The following is a 15,216-nucleotide window of genomic DNA, read 5'->3' on the forward strand; positions in this document are numbered from 1 at the left end:
CTCTTCAGACGGAGAAAACTCTCCAACCGTCACAATAGGGACTTTTTCTGACGGCAACAAGAATCGTCCGAACAATGTAATTTTTCCAAATAACAAAGTAAGTATTTTCGTCGGTGGGCCAGTATAAATTCGTCGTTAGTACAAACCACTTTCGACGGAATCTAGACTATCCGTCAGAAGTAAACATATTTCCGACGGCATTTGACCACACCGTCGGAAAAACATGACTTTTTGCGACCATTTACAGTGATCCGTCGGAAAAAGCCCGTCACAAATACCACGAGTTTTTGTAGTGTGCAAAAGACTTTGTACTCGCCGAAGGAGGTGGAAAGAGGGTCGGTGCACCAAATGACTCTTGGTAAGCTTGAAGCGCACCTCGTGTCTCGATGGTCGTCGTGGGAGGAGGAAGATGGCTAGTCAAAGTTGCACCAAGGACGAAGTCCCACAAAGGAGTACCTGAAATAAGGGAATGGTTCAGAAGGTAGGCACAACTACTCCCTCGCTCGCGACAATCAGAGAGCTTGGAGATCCTCTCCTTCTAATCAGGAAGTCTCACAATGTTCTTGTTGTTGAACGTGCAATCTATCAAAGAAACAATACAAACTTAAGAAAAAACAACGTCAACACATGAGGTACTTGAAACAAACAACAACATACTTACAAGCATCTTGCTAGTGGGAAGGAATCTGACCTACCCCTCGATCACATAATACAAGGTCGTCGCGCGCAAGAAAATAACTAGTTTGGCGTTTTCGGTCAGTAGCTGGCAAGGCAGTGATTATTTGTGCACCAGGTTATCGTAATTTGAAACCATAACGACCATGATCCCTAGAATGGCTCGCCAAGTGATAAAAACGAATAACATCACTAGCTGAAAGCTCTACTTTCTGTAGGTAGGCCAACACTTCCAAGCATAGCAGAAGCCTCCACGCGCCAGACATAAGTTGCGAAGGAGCTATCTTGTAATGATTTAAAATCTCATGCACCATGCGGGGGACAGGAAACCTAGACCCCATGAAGAAGGGAATCATGTAAAACGCGGTCCAACCACCATGATCCTCATCAACTAGCTCGTCGGGTTGCGGAAGTCTAAGTTCTATTGACTCGGGAATATTAAACATAAATCGCATATCCCGTAGTCCGTCCTCTTTGATCGATGAAACCATATTTAGAGGCAAGCGCTTCAAGGATGTACGTTTGTGCACCATCCTTCGCTGGAATTCATAAGGCTCTGGCGCTTGAGCCGGTCTAGAAGAACTACCGTGTTGATAATGACTCATCTCGAAAGTCAAAGTTTGTAGGGCAAATGGACAAGGTTTCAAACCCTACAACGACTAATGCTAAAACACTACAAACGCCTTCAGGCTAAAGAATTATATCAGTAACTAGCTTGAGGGGTGCATTTGCAAACACACACTCCGACATTGAATATCAGTCTCAAAAACACATATCAACGAACATAAACCTAACAAGCCTAGCAGTAACTCACTCAAGGTATGCAATCTCAAAAACAAAAATCAGTAGATAAGATAACTAACTTCAAAGATCAAATACTGTGGATATTCAATATCAATCGAAGAACAATTCGGGAACAACTAAGATCACAAGTAAAAACTCCACAAAACCAATTAGGAGAGAGAAAAGTACCTGATCACAAATGAAGAATCCCCAAAATATCTCACCTCAAGCTTGAAATGGTAAGTAAACTAATGAACTCCACCCCTTTTATAGGGGTCCAAACAAAGGGGTGTCACCTACCTCCTTCCTGCTAAGGATACCCTTTCACGGATGCACTCGACCGTTATGTTACGAATACCATCCTAGCAGGATGTCTGACTCACGAACCTCAAACACACAGAAAGTAACTAGACGTCCCAAGGAACCTTAAAGTGTGTTAACGATCCCAGAACGCACGTGAGACGAACACAGGGACAAGCTGGGTTTCCCCGAGACACTCATGTCTATTAGAATAAGGTTGCGGGTCACAAAGACGTCCGGAGGCGCCACAAGTGGAGGCAATAACGCGCTGGTCGTCCCAGGGATGACCAATGCCCGCGCAAGAACGTGTTGGTCCTATCTGGGACGACCAACGATCGCCACCTGACACGCTTGCCACCATTAATGCCCTTGGAGCCCGTCCTTCAGGCGCACTCCCCTTCTTGCAAACACTCTCTTTTCGACGGGTTTTTCTGGAACTCTATGTCCGACCAGGCCTCCGAGATTATCCGCACTCACGGGCACCTCAAAAACTAGAACGAGACACTTCATCTCAAAACAACAATCGCCACGATACAAGGTGGCACTCCCATCAATAAAATATGATTGAGACGCGCACTCCCGCTGACACGGTCGTACCTCACTACTCTCCAACTCCACATACGGACTTAGAGAGTGGGGGCAAACTGTATGGGCAAATATTCGCCCGACGAGGTGCCCTTAAAATAAGAAAACAATCACTTCGTAAGGATAAAATCCGCGAGGCATGCACGACAACGGGTAGGCTGTCAATAGTAAGGTCCATAACAAGGTCGGGTAATGCTCCAAACCAAAACCCACACGCCTTATATAACCGCCAAATTCATACCCGCCTCGATACAAAGCATACGACAAATCCTATAACTAATACATTCAAAACCACTTTTTAAAACTCAGTCCACATCAGATGAGTCGACGACTATGTTCTTTATCCGATTTATTAGATGAGTTGGCAAAAGTTATTCTTTTCAGCGTTCTTTATCTGGTTTTTTTATTAGAGAAAAGAGGAAATTTTTGTCTTGGAAAGTGATGACGTGTACAAAAAAGGAAATTTTTATCTTAGAAAGTTATTGGTTGTTAACATTAACTGGGGGAAAGTAAGGTTAGTTTGGTATTTTTGGCTGTTGGGTTAAAAAAATCCAAATTAACCTTTGGTCTGTTGTATAATTTCTCAAAACAAGTAAGGTTAATTTGGTCTTTTTGACTGAAAATATCCAGTTTAACCTTTGGTCAGTTGTATAATTTCTCAAAAAAAGTAAGGTTAGTTTGGTCTTTAACCTTTGGTTTATTACTTATATAGAGTTTGATCAAGCGAAAAGAATACATTTGTTCCTCTCTCGACTTCCAACTCAAACAAATTTCCACAGACTCGTGGAGAGAGAAAGTTAATAGTGAGTGAGGTAGAGAGATAAACAAAGATGGGTAAGTTATCAGAACCATCATTAAGTTATAAGCTATACCACGAGCGACTATCAGAAGCGAATCACACACAAGAGACACACTTCTACCCCCTCTATATAAGAGAAGGATTGCAAAACATCACTTCATCCTCTACCAACTACAAGTTTGCAACAGAAAAAAAAAATTTGGTTGTTCAGGTTTCTTTTTGGCTTTCGGACTAAGAAACGTAATTACCCTCAGCAGCTTTAAGTCAGCCGTTCTAACTCTCTCCCCTCTCTGAGGGGATCTCGCAAAATGAGGGGATCTCGCAAAATGTGAGGGTGTAATTGGTTGTTCTCAAAATACTACATCCTAATGATCAGAGAATCTTATACATCCTCGGCAAGTGCAACGTATTCTTTCCTATCGTTGAGATGAGTAACACCGATCGAATTTTGTGGAGGGCTCCTGATGTACTAACTGTGAAATTCACGATTATATAATAATCAGAGATGTAAATTTAAATAGTGACACGATAATTCAACGTGGTTCGGTCGGATACTCAAGACCTACATCCACGAGACTAACTTCTTTATTAATAATCACCACATACAAATGTCAGTTGATCGGTTACATTGGTCGGACATAACTCGATGAGTTTGATTCCTACAACCCTCTCCTATTTATAGAGACATTAAGGTTTAGGGTTTCCTAGTTTCTCCTAACTAAACTAGGAATAATATAAAGTCTATCTAATAATAATATTAGATATATTACAAGGGATATTCCAAATATATTGTACTAAATATAATGGATCTTTACATATCTTGGAATTTCTGAATTCTTCTTGATTGTCAAGTCTCGTCTTCTCGTTCCGTCACGTACATACACGTGTTACACACGTATCTCTTTGCTTGGACACATCTTCATCGTCGGATCTCTTCATCTCGATCCTTCTTATATCACGTATCCTATTACCCCCCCCCCCCCTTCACTCCTGCAAGTTGGAGCACGTAAATTTTGAAGTGCCCGACTTGAAGAGAAAACTACTTATTGATTCTTCTTATTCATCTTCTTGTAACTCTCGGATTTTTTTATGCTTGATGAAGATAAGTGAATGATGATTAAGTGACAACAAAAACGTTGAAAATTCGGTCATAGATTGAACGAAAATCGATGACAACGACCTTTAATATATTGTTTTGTGTATGTTATGGTGGCCATTGTATGTACAATGTGAAATAAAATGTAAATTTTTTTTTTGTGATTATTAATGTCGACAAGAAAGTTATCGTCGGATAAAATATAAAGTATTTAACTTAATGAGTGTATGGGCAAATATTCCCCCGAGAAGGTGCCCGTAAAATAAGAGAATAATCGCTTCGTATGGATAAAATGCGTGAGGCACGACAAAGGGTCGGGTGTCAATAGCAAGGCCCATAACTAGGTCGGGTAATGGCCCAAACCAAAACCCACACGCCTTAACCGCCAAATCCATACCCGCCTCGATACAAAGCGTACGCGACAAGTGTCACACGATAGCCACCTACGAGTACTAAAATATCCTACGGCTAGAGAGTTATCGCATGGTCCGTAACTACGTTGCCGACACGTATCTCGTATTTACTATTTAAAGATTAAAGCCTGTAGTTTATCACACACACGCGGTAACATCCCATCCGTCCCCAAGGATATTTTAGCGTACATCTGCTGGTCAATCCACGAGATCGTCTGGGTTGGCGACACATCGCATAACGTATCAAGCCTTTATCGCTATCCCTTGATCTCCTCCCACGAGCAACAATTAGGAAATAAATACGTCTATTACCATCTGGTTGTCATGAAATCGACCTTCTCTCCGATACTATAAATAGTAGAGGCAACACACAGATCAAGGCATCCAACATTCGGCAACAACAATCTAGCCTACTCCATATTCTTTCTACTAACATACTCTCTGATAAACATCTCGCAAGAGCTTTTCATTCTTCCAAACTCTTTGACTAATCAAAGTAGAAGTTGGAAGATAAGAGCTTAACAATCTCAAATCTAGTAGTAGTGAGCTAGACGTATCAACACCATCCATATACAACCACCCCTTACCGCATCATATAGTTCTTCAGGTTTAATCCATCACCCATCTAGTAGTAAAGAGTTAGGTGTATCAACATGTTCATCTACGGAACCTTGCTGCTTGGTCTGTTTACGACCAAAACCTTACTGCCTGATCTATTTACGACTAGAAGCTTGCTGCTTGGTCTGTTTACGACTTTCTTTATCTTATTTGGCCAAGTATCTGACTTGACTATCAGAGCCCCCTTAGGCCTGCACCATCCCGGTGTCCCAGAGGCTTCACGATCTTTTGTCTCTTTTCCACACGTAGTCGGTTCTAGCAGCATCCGACCTTAGCCGACAAGACTTCTGAACGTCAACCTGTTGACTGTTGGACTTTTCGACCCGTAGACTTTTTACCGTGTACAATGAGTCACAACAAAATAAAAGTGTTGTGTTTAAAATTTACAAGGAAATCATTGTAAAGTTGCCAAAAATGTGTAGAATTAACAACCATAATGATGGTGTCAGAAAAAATGTCGAAAAAAAGATTTTTTGTCGTGAAAATGTCAAAGTCGCGGGTATAATTCGGCAGAAAGCGAAAAAAGATGAAACATGCCTAATTTGGAGAAAAATATAAGTCATACAAAGTATTATCCTAAAAATGTCACAGTTGAATCCGGAATTAAAGGTCAAAACAGAGATATTCTTTTCGTAGTCGAAAAACTCAATAATATAATTAGTAAGAAAGAAAAAATATACAACAACGTTTGAGCAAAACCTACCTCTCTGAATAACCCACTTCCTCTTCAAGTTGTTGGACGAAAATAGGAAATTTTTATTTTGGAAAGTGATGACGTTTAAAAAAAATGAAAATTTTTTCTTAGAAAGTTATTGGTTGTTAACTTTAACAGAGGGAAAGTAAGGTTAGTTTGGTCTTTTTGCTGTTGGGTTAAAAAAAAGTCCAGTTTAACCTTTGGTCTGTTGTATAATTTCTCAAAAAAGTAAGGTTAATTAGTCTTTTTGGTTGTTGGGTTAAAAAATACCGTTTAACCTTTGGTCTGTTGTATAATTTCTCTAAAAAAGTAAGGTTAGTTTTGTTCTTTAACCTTTGGTTTATTACTTATGTAGAGTTTGATCAAGCTAAAAGAATACCTTCGTTCCTCTCTCGACTTCCAACTCAAACAAATTTTCACGGACTCGTAGAGAGAGAAAGTTAACAATGAGTGAGATAGAGAAAAAAAACAAAGATAGGTAAGTTATCATAACCATCATTAAGCTATAAGCTATACTACGATCTACTGTCACAAGAGAATCACACACAAGAGACACACTTCTCCCCCCTCTATATAAGAGAAGGGTTGCAAACATCACTTCATCCTCTATTAACTACAAGTTTGCAACAGAATTAAATGTTTTGGTTGTTCAGGTTTCTCCTTGGCTTCCGGGCCAAGAAACGTAATTACCCTCAGCAGGTTCAAATTAGTCGTTCTAACTCTCTTCCCTATCTGTCTCTCACGACGAAGAAGATAGGTGTATCAACCATTACAGTCAATCAACATAAACGTGAGGAGATCTCGCAAAATGTGAGGGTACAATTGGTTATTCTCAAAATACTACAGTCTAACGATCAGAGAATCTTATACACCATCGGCAAGTGCAACGTATTCTTTCCTATCGTTAAGATGAGTAGCACCGATCGAATTTTGTGGAGGGCTCCTGATGTACTGACTGAAACTCACGATTATATAATAATCGTAGATGTAAATTTAAATAGTGACTCGGAAATTTAACGTAGTTCGGTCGTTCTCAATACCTACATCCACAGAGAATAACTTTTTATTAATAATTACCACATACAAATGTGGGTTGATCGGTTACATTGGTCATAACTCGATGAGTTTGATTCCTACGATCCTCTCTTATTTATAGAGACATTAAGGTTTCAGGTTTGTAAGTAAAATCAATCTACTAATAATATTAGATATATTACAAGAGATATTCAAAATATATTATAGATCATCACATATCTTGGAATATTCAGAATTCTTCTTGATCGTCGGATCTCGTCTTCTCGATCCGTCACGTACATACACGTGTTACACACGTACATACCATACACGTGTTACACACGTACATACCATACACGTGTTACACACGTATCTCTTTGCTTGGACACATCTTCATCGTCGGATCTCTTCATCTTGATTCTTCTTATATCACGTACATACACGTGTTACACACGCACATACACGTGTTACACACGCACATACACGTGTTACACTCGTACATACCATATAGTTTGTTCTTTAACCTTTAGTTTATTACTAATATAGAGTTTGATCAAGTTAAAAGAATACCTTCGTTCCTCTCTCGACTTCCAGCTCAAACAAATTTCCATGGACTCGTAGAGAGAGAAAGTTAACAATGAGTGAGATAGAGAAAAAAAACAAAGATGGGTAAATTATCATAACCATCATCAAGCTATAAGCTATACTACGATCTACTGTCACAAGAGAATCACACACAAGAGACACACTTCTCCCCCTCTATATAAGAGAAGGGTTGCAAACATCACTTCATCCTCTATCAACTAAAACTTTGCAACATAATTAAATGTTTTGGTTGTTTAGGTTTCTCCTTGGCTTCCGGGCCAAGAAACGTAATTACCCTCAACAACTTCAAGTTACCCGTTCTAACTCTCTTCCCTCTGTGTCTCTTACGACGAAGAAGATATGTGTATCAACCATTACCGTCAATCGACATCAACGTGAGGAGATCTCGCAACATGTGAGGGTGCAATTGGTTGTTCTCAAAATACTACAGCCTAATGATCAAAGAATCTTAGACACCATCGGCAAGTGCAACGTATTCTTTCCTATCGTTGAGATGAGTAGCACCGATCGAATTTTGTGGAGGGCTCCTGATATAATAATCAGAGATGTAAATTTAAATAGTAACACGATAATTTAACGTGGTTCGGTCGGATACTCAAGACCTACTTCTACAGAAAATAAAATTTTTATTTATAATCACCACATACAAATGTGGGTTGATCGGTTACATTGGCCAGACATAACTCGATGAGTTTGATTTCTACAACCCTCTCCTATTTATAGAGAAATTAAGGTTTAGGGTTTCCTAGTTTCTTTTAACTAAATTAGGAAATTATATAAAGTCGATCAAATAATAATATTAGATATATTACATGAGATACTCCAAATATATTTTACTAAATATTATGGATCTTTACATAGCTTGGAATATTCTGAATTCTTCTTGATCGTCGGATCTCGTCTTCTCGATTCGTCACGTACATACCATACACGTGTTACACACGCACATACCACACACGTGTTACACACGCACATACCACACACGTGTTACACACGCACATACCACACACGTGTTACACACGCACATACCACACACGTGTTACACACGCACATACCACACACGTGTTACACGTACAAAATTTTTTTGATGCTTGATGAAGATGAGTGAATGATGATTAAGTCACAACGAAAATGTTGGAAATTCAGTTATAGATTGAACGAAAATTGATGACAACGAACTTAAATGTATTGTTTCGTGTATGTAAAGGTGGCCATTGTATGTACAAGGTGAAAGAAAATGTCAAAAAAAGAAGTTGTGATTATTAATGTCAACAAGAAAGTTATCGTTGGATAAAAATATCAAGTATTTAATTTAATGAGTGTATGGGCAAATATCAAGTATTTAATTTAATGAGTGTATGGACGAAGAAGATATGTTTATTAACCATTACCGTCAATCGACATCAACGTGAGGAGATCTCGCAACATGTGAGGGTGCAATTGGTTGTTCTCAAAATACTACAGCCTAATGATCAAAGAATCTTAGACACCCTCGGCAAGTGCAACGTATCGTTGAGATGAGTAGCACCGATCGAATTTTGTGGAGGGCTCCTGATATAATAATCAGAGATGTAAATTTAAATAGTAACACGATAATTTAACGTGGTTCGGTCGGATACTCAAGACCTACTTCTAAAGAAAATAAATTTTTTATTTATAATCACCACATACAAATGTGGGTTGATCGAACCACATTGGCCAGACATAACTCGATGAGTTTGATTTCTACAACCCTCTCCTATTTATAGAGAAATGAAGGTTTAGGGTTTCCTAGTTTCTTTTAACTAAATTAGGAAATTATATAAAGTCGATCAAATAATAATATTAGATATATTACAGGAGATACTCCAAATATATTATACTAAATATTATGGATCTTTACATAGCTTGGAATATTCTGAATTCTTCATGATCGTCGGATCTCGTCTTCTCGATTCGTCACGTGTTACACACGCACATACCACACACGTGTTACGCACGCACATACCACACACGTGTTACGCACGCACATACCACACACGTGTTACACACGCACATACCACACACGTGTTACACGTACAAATTTTTTTTTGATGCTTGATGAAGATGAGTGAATGATGATTAAGTTACAACGAAAATGTTGGAAATTCAGTTATAGATTGAACGAAAATTGATGACAACGAACTTAAATGTATTGTTTCGTGTATGTAAAGGTGGCCATTGTATGTACAAGGTGAAAGAAAATGTCAAAAAAAGAAGCTGTGATTATTAATGTCAACAAGAAAGTTATCGTTGGATAAAAATATCAAGTATTTAATTTAATGAGTGTATGGGCAAATATTCGCCCGAGGAGGTGTCCTTAAAATAAGAGAACAATCGCTTCGTAAGGATAAAATCCGTGAGGCACGACAAAGGGTCGGGTGTTAATAACAAGGCCCATAACAAGGTCGGGTAATGACCCAAACCAAAAACTACACGCCTTGACCGCCAAATTCATACCCGCCTCGATACAAAGCGTACGTGACACGTGTCACACGATAGCCGCCTACGAGTAATAAAATATCCTATGGCTAGAGAGTTATCGCATGGTCTGTAACTACGCTAGCGACACGTGTCTCGTATTTACTATTCAAAGATTGAAGTTACCGACCAAAGTCGCGGGTACAATTCGGAAGAAAACCAATATATATGTAACAAGCCTAATTTGGAGTAAAATATAAGTCATACAAAGTACGATCCTGAAAATGTCACGGTTGAATCCAGAATTAAAGGTCAAAATAGAGATATTCTTTTCGTAGTCGAAAAAATCAATAATAAAATTAGTAAGAAAGAGAAAATATATAACAACGTTTGAGCAAAACCTACATATCTGAATAACCCACTTCTTCTTCAAGTTGTTGGACGAGTAAAAGGAAAATTCAAATGCCATCCGCTACAACACCTGTGCCAAGAAGAGATAACATGTCCGATCATCTCCATGATACATGTGAGGCAACGAAAGAAAAAATTTCATGGTTTCAGAAGGCAAATAATCTTCTACTTCAAGCATCCCCAAACGTTAAGATAGTAAAATGCTCCATTGTTTTGTTAGGAAAAATGGTCTAATTAATTACTTGTTCAGGAATACGAAGATAAAAGATGTGAAAGTATAAGCAAAGACACCAAGATTATTTAACGTGGACCCCTCCAAGGTAGAAGGTAAAAAATCACGGGAACTAGTCCAAAAATCTTCCACTATATATGATTAAATAATGTGTTACACAATTCTTCACCAAACCTATGGTGGATAAACCAATTCTTCAAGTTGTGTAGAAACACCCTTGGATAACAATTCTTCCCCAAACAAATAGAGTATTAACCAACTCTTCAAGATATGTCGAAACACTCTTGGATAACAACTCTTCCCTAAACAAATAGAGGATTACCCAACTCTTCAAGATGTGTGGAAACACTCTTGGATAACAACTCTTCCCTAAACAAACAGAGGATTAACCGATTCTTCAAGATGTGTGGAAACACACTTGGATAAACACACTTCTCTAAACAAATAGAGAATTAACCAACTCTTCAAGATGTGTGGAAACACTCTTGGATAACAACTCTTCACCAAAAACTACGGTGGATAAACTGAACAAGAAAGGGGAAATAGAAATCTCTTACTCCTTAGGATTTGAACAACTCCAAGATTACCAAAGGTTGAAGAAGTTTAACACAAACTAAATTGCTTCACAAGATTAATAATCTTCTTTTCTTCAAACCAATATTCTTCTCTTTCAATCTCTTTCAAAAGAACCACTTCAGAAATTTCTCTTTCTCCGACCACTCTCTATTCCATCTCTCTGATTTCTTTCTCTCTAATCTGAGAAGATATGATCTGAAAGGATTCTCTATATTCCTGTCTCATCTCTCTGATCTCTCTCTAACCAGAGAAGATATGATCTGAGAGGAGTCTCTCTCTCTGTCTCATCTCTCTGACATCTCTCTAATCAGAGAGAATATGGTCAGAGAATATTGAGAGGATACTCTCTGACTTGAGAGTATGAATAATTTCTTCCCTTTCATCCCTTTTATAATGATAATTAGGGAGGTATTCTACTAGAAATAGGATTCCTTTTCAGGCTTGAAATAGAAACTTCTATTTATCCCCAAATAAGGAATAAGGGAAATCCTATTTCAACTAGGAATCCTTTTTATATAAGGAAGGACCCCAACCCGTTTCCATACAAACAGCTAATAAGTCCTCTAACTACACCATAAAGGTCTACAAGATTGTCACGAATTTTGAAGCATCACTTCTCCATCCATCGAGTGACCGATACATATACAACGTCCCGATGGTAGAATCCCCAGAGTTTTCTTCGATGGCGTTATCATCTGTATCCTCTTCGTCTACATCCCTAATCACTTCTATTACCAGAGACGGCCTCTCTCGAGCAACCAACAGGAGAGAGTTTACAAGAGGACATCCAAAGAAACCTCATGTTGTAATAATGGCGAAGACCAGAGAGCGGAGATGCATTTCCAGTAACTTATGGCACCCTTGAAGAACATAAGTGAGCCCCACATCACCATCCCCAGCAAAAGAAACAGAAAGAGTTTGAACTAACTTCCCATACATCCCAATATAACGGAAAGCCTTATCCGTGAGCAAACCAGATATAGTAAGTCTTGTGAGCTTCTTACAGTTCCTAACTATAGCTCCAAACCCTCCGTCCATGGGTTCTCCAGTTATGTGGTCTGGCAGGCGTCGTCCCATTATACATAGACGGAAAACCACCAGCTCTGGACAATTTTTTGACATGGCCATAACCGCTGTGTTAGTCATCTGCTGGCAGAAATATAGAATGGATTAAGGCTTCCTATAACCCTCAGAAATTGCAAGAAGTCCAACTTCTGAAACTGGAGACTCACGATCCTCATGAGCATGCAAAGGAAATACTCAAGTTCACGAAGGTCTTTGCAAGTTTCAGCAACAGCTCGGAGTCCCTCATCACATACTGTGTCCAGGACCTGCATAGAAACAAACAGTAACAATCACGAGAGAGGGAGAGAGAGTTATAAGTTAGCATGGGATTCTTCTGTTATTTGTGTTTCTATTTGGTAATGATATTGTTAGAATCGGAGCCAATTTTGGCTCGACGGGCCTCGTCAAACTCAGAAATAGAACACGCCTTTGCGTTCGTCTCGTCGAGCTCTTAAACTTAGAGCCAAGAATCACTCGAATTCGATTCTGGATGAATGAGAAATTCAAGTTTAAAGTTTGGTCGAAGATCGGTGAAATTAGGGACTAAAGCGTCAAACCAGACAAGTCGGATTGAGGTCCATTTGAGCGAAGAGAACGCGTTCAGATCTGGACGGTGAGTGTTCCTTCCGCGGGATTGCGCCAGACCTGACGATTGCGCGATAATTCTCTCGGGACAGTGTTGGGAAGCGTCTAACAGCGTCGGATCAGATAGATCCAACAACCCGCGTGACTTCCGTGTCGGGCACCTGGTGGGATTTCTTCCGATCCTTCATCTAACGGTCGGATGTGTCACCTTTTGGGCATGTTTCGGGCCAGACTTATCTTCATCTAACGGTCGTCGTTCCCTCCGTGTTTTCTAGAGAAATCTGGCGGTCCAGATTACAACCGACTATATTAATCAGTTACTCTTCAAGTTGAGTCCCTAGTTCCGAACAGGTGTGTCCTTTTAACCCAATAGACACATGTATCCATTCAATTCCTATATAAACAACCCAAAACCATTCCAATTCTAATTCCATTCATTCTCTTCTTCTCTTCTCTTCTAACAATTAGTATTCTGTGTGTCTGGAATACTGATTGGGAAGTAATTCTAGTATATCTAGAAAAAGGAAGAAAGAAGTTTTGAGTGAAGTTATAATCTAAAGCGTCTAGAAGATTCAAGTCTATCCTTTTCTTCTCTTCTCTTCTAACAATTAGTATTCTGTGTGTCTGGAATACTAGTATCTCTAGAAAAAATGAAGAAAGAAGTTTTGAGTGAACTTATAATCTTAAAACGTCTAGAAGATCCAATCGCATCAGTCCAAGAGCTCATATTATTTACGAAGGTTCGCCCGCTTCCAGAATATAGAAGTACCATCTTAAAATTCTGAAAGGATAGTCGTTGTGTCCCAAAGGCATACACCCTAACGATTGGTACTGTTACGGGGGTGTAAAATGTCTTAAGGAAAGAGAATTTATTCTCGCCTCGACTCCATTATCTTTTGTCTATCTCGGTTAATCCGAAAGAAGGAACTATTGATAAAGTCGGTATTCGCTTCTCGTTTATCTCTCTATAACTTAGAGAAAGGAAGTTCCCTACTTCAACCCAGACTCTGGCTTAATCAAGACCAGACAGAGTTAAAGTAAACTCAAACCATAACCAGAGGAACAACAGATATCCGGTACATCATGTTTCCAAATTCTGTTTTGTTCTTTCTAAAACTACATCATATGGTTCCAAGTGAGTCGGATATGTTTTCAAGTCACATCATGTTTCCAAATTCTGTTTTGTTCTTTCTAAAACTACATCATATGGTTCCAAGTGACTCGGATTTCAAGTCATTAAGACTTCCCATCACATAAACTTGTAGAAGTACAATTATTCAGCTTAAAACAAAATGAGAATAAATCAGAGAAGATACATAGGCAGAATATCTAAAGCTTATGAGAGTGACAGATAATTGGTTTAAGTTGCCCAGCGTCGATACTAGCATAGCTGAAGTTTAGTGAAGTTAGGTTAGCACATACAGGATAGATAGAAGAAAAAAAATCCGGAAAATTGTCCCTGAATCGCCAGAGACAACTCAACGATCAGCAAGAATTGAATACCGATAACAGATTCGCTTTTTTGTCTACTAGAAGAATGGTATCCGTTGGACTTGGACAGAATGATCCAGTTCCTTAGTGTGTTAGCTGTGGAGCTCGGATCATTAGTCGGTGAAGTTTTGCAGTGGAGATATAGATGTTCAACCTGAGCTTTCTTAAAGAAGGAGATCGTACTACTAACCGCTCCAAAGCTTTATAATTTATAGGGAATTCCACACAATCAAAAGCAAGCGTTTCAAGACAAGTTCGAGTTTCAGGAAAACAAGATATCCAATCTATTTCGTCATCCATCACTTCCGAATCCATTAGATCAAGCACCCGAAGTTTTCTGAATATACCACATTATGCATACATCAATAAACTATAACAGTTTTCAGTCAATATATTCACATGACTTATTCATTTAATTAGGTTATATTCAAATCATCATGCATGCAGTTCTTATCTAAACAGTCATTTATTCAACATAACAGATCAAACTAAATGTTTTCAAGCGAGATCGAATCAAATGAAATAAAAACCCTAACAAGTAGATCTAATCTTCTATTTGAATGTATATAGACTACAACTTTAGGAGGGGATTGATTAAGCACAAATTGTGAGATGCCTCATTTGTAATTGGGCGGCCTATAACACTTTTGCGGGGTCACCCTACAACTTATATCAACTATTCTACTTTCTCTCTCCAGTCTCTACAACTAATACTAGTGTTCACTCACAAAACACAATAGTTATTGGTTGTCTAGTTACTTTGTTTTCATAGATGACCCATTTTTTTAATATCTTTTTGTTGAAAGGAAAGAAACCAAGCTAAACAATGCTCTG

The 15,216-nt window shown here is 38.8% G+C and overlaps 1 pseudogene; it reads right to left on the reverse strand.

The window, feature by feature from the left end:
• Window positions 1-11,823: 11,823 nt before the first annotated feature.
• On the reverse strand, window positions 11,824-15,003 carry LOC147545361 (transport inhibitor response 1-like protein pseudogene; annotated as a pseudogene).
• Window positions 15,004-15,216: the final 213 nt, after the last annotated feature.

This window comes from Eschscholzia californica, unplaced genomic scaffold (genome assembly GCF_041429995.1).
Source record: "Eschscholzia californica isolate CP2 unplaced genomic scaffold, dmEscCali1.0.p SCAF_4, whole genome shotgun sequence".
NCBI lineage: Eukaryota > Viridiplantae > Streptophyta > Magnoliopsida > Ranunculales > Papaveraceae > Eschscholzia > Eschscholzia californica.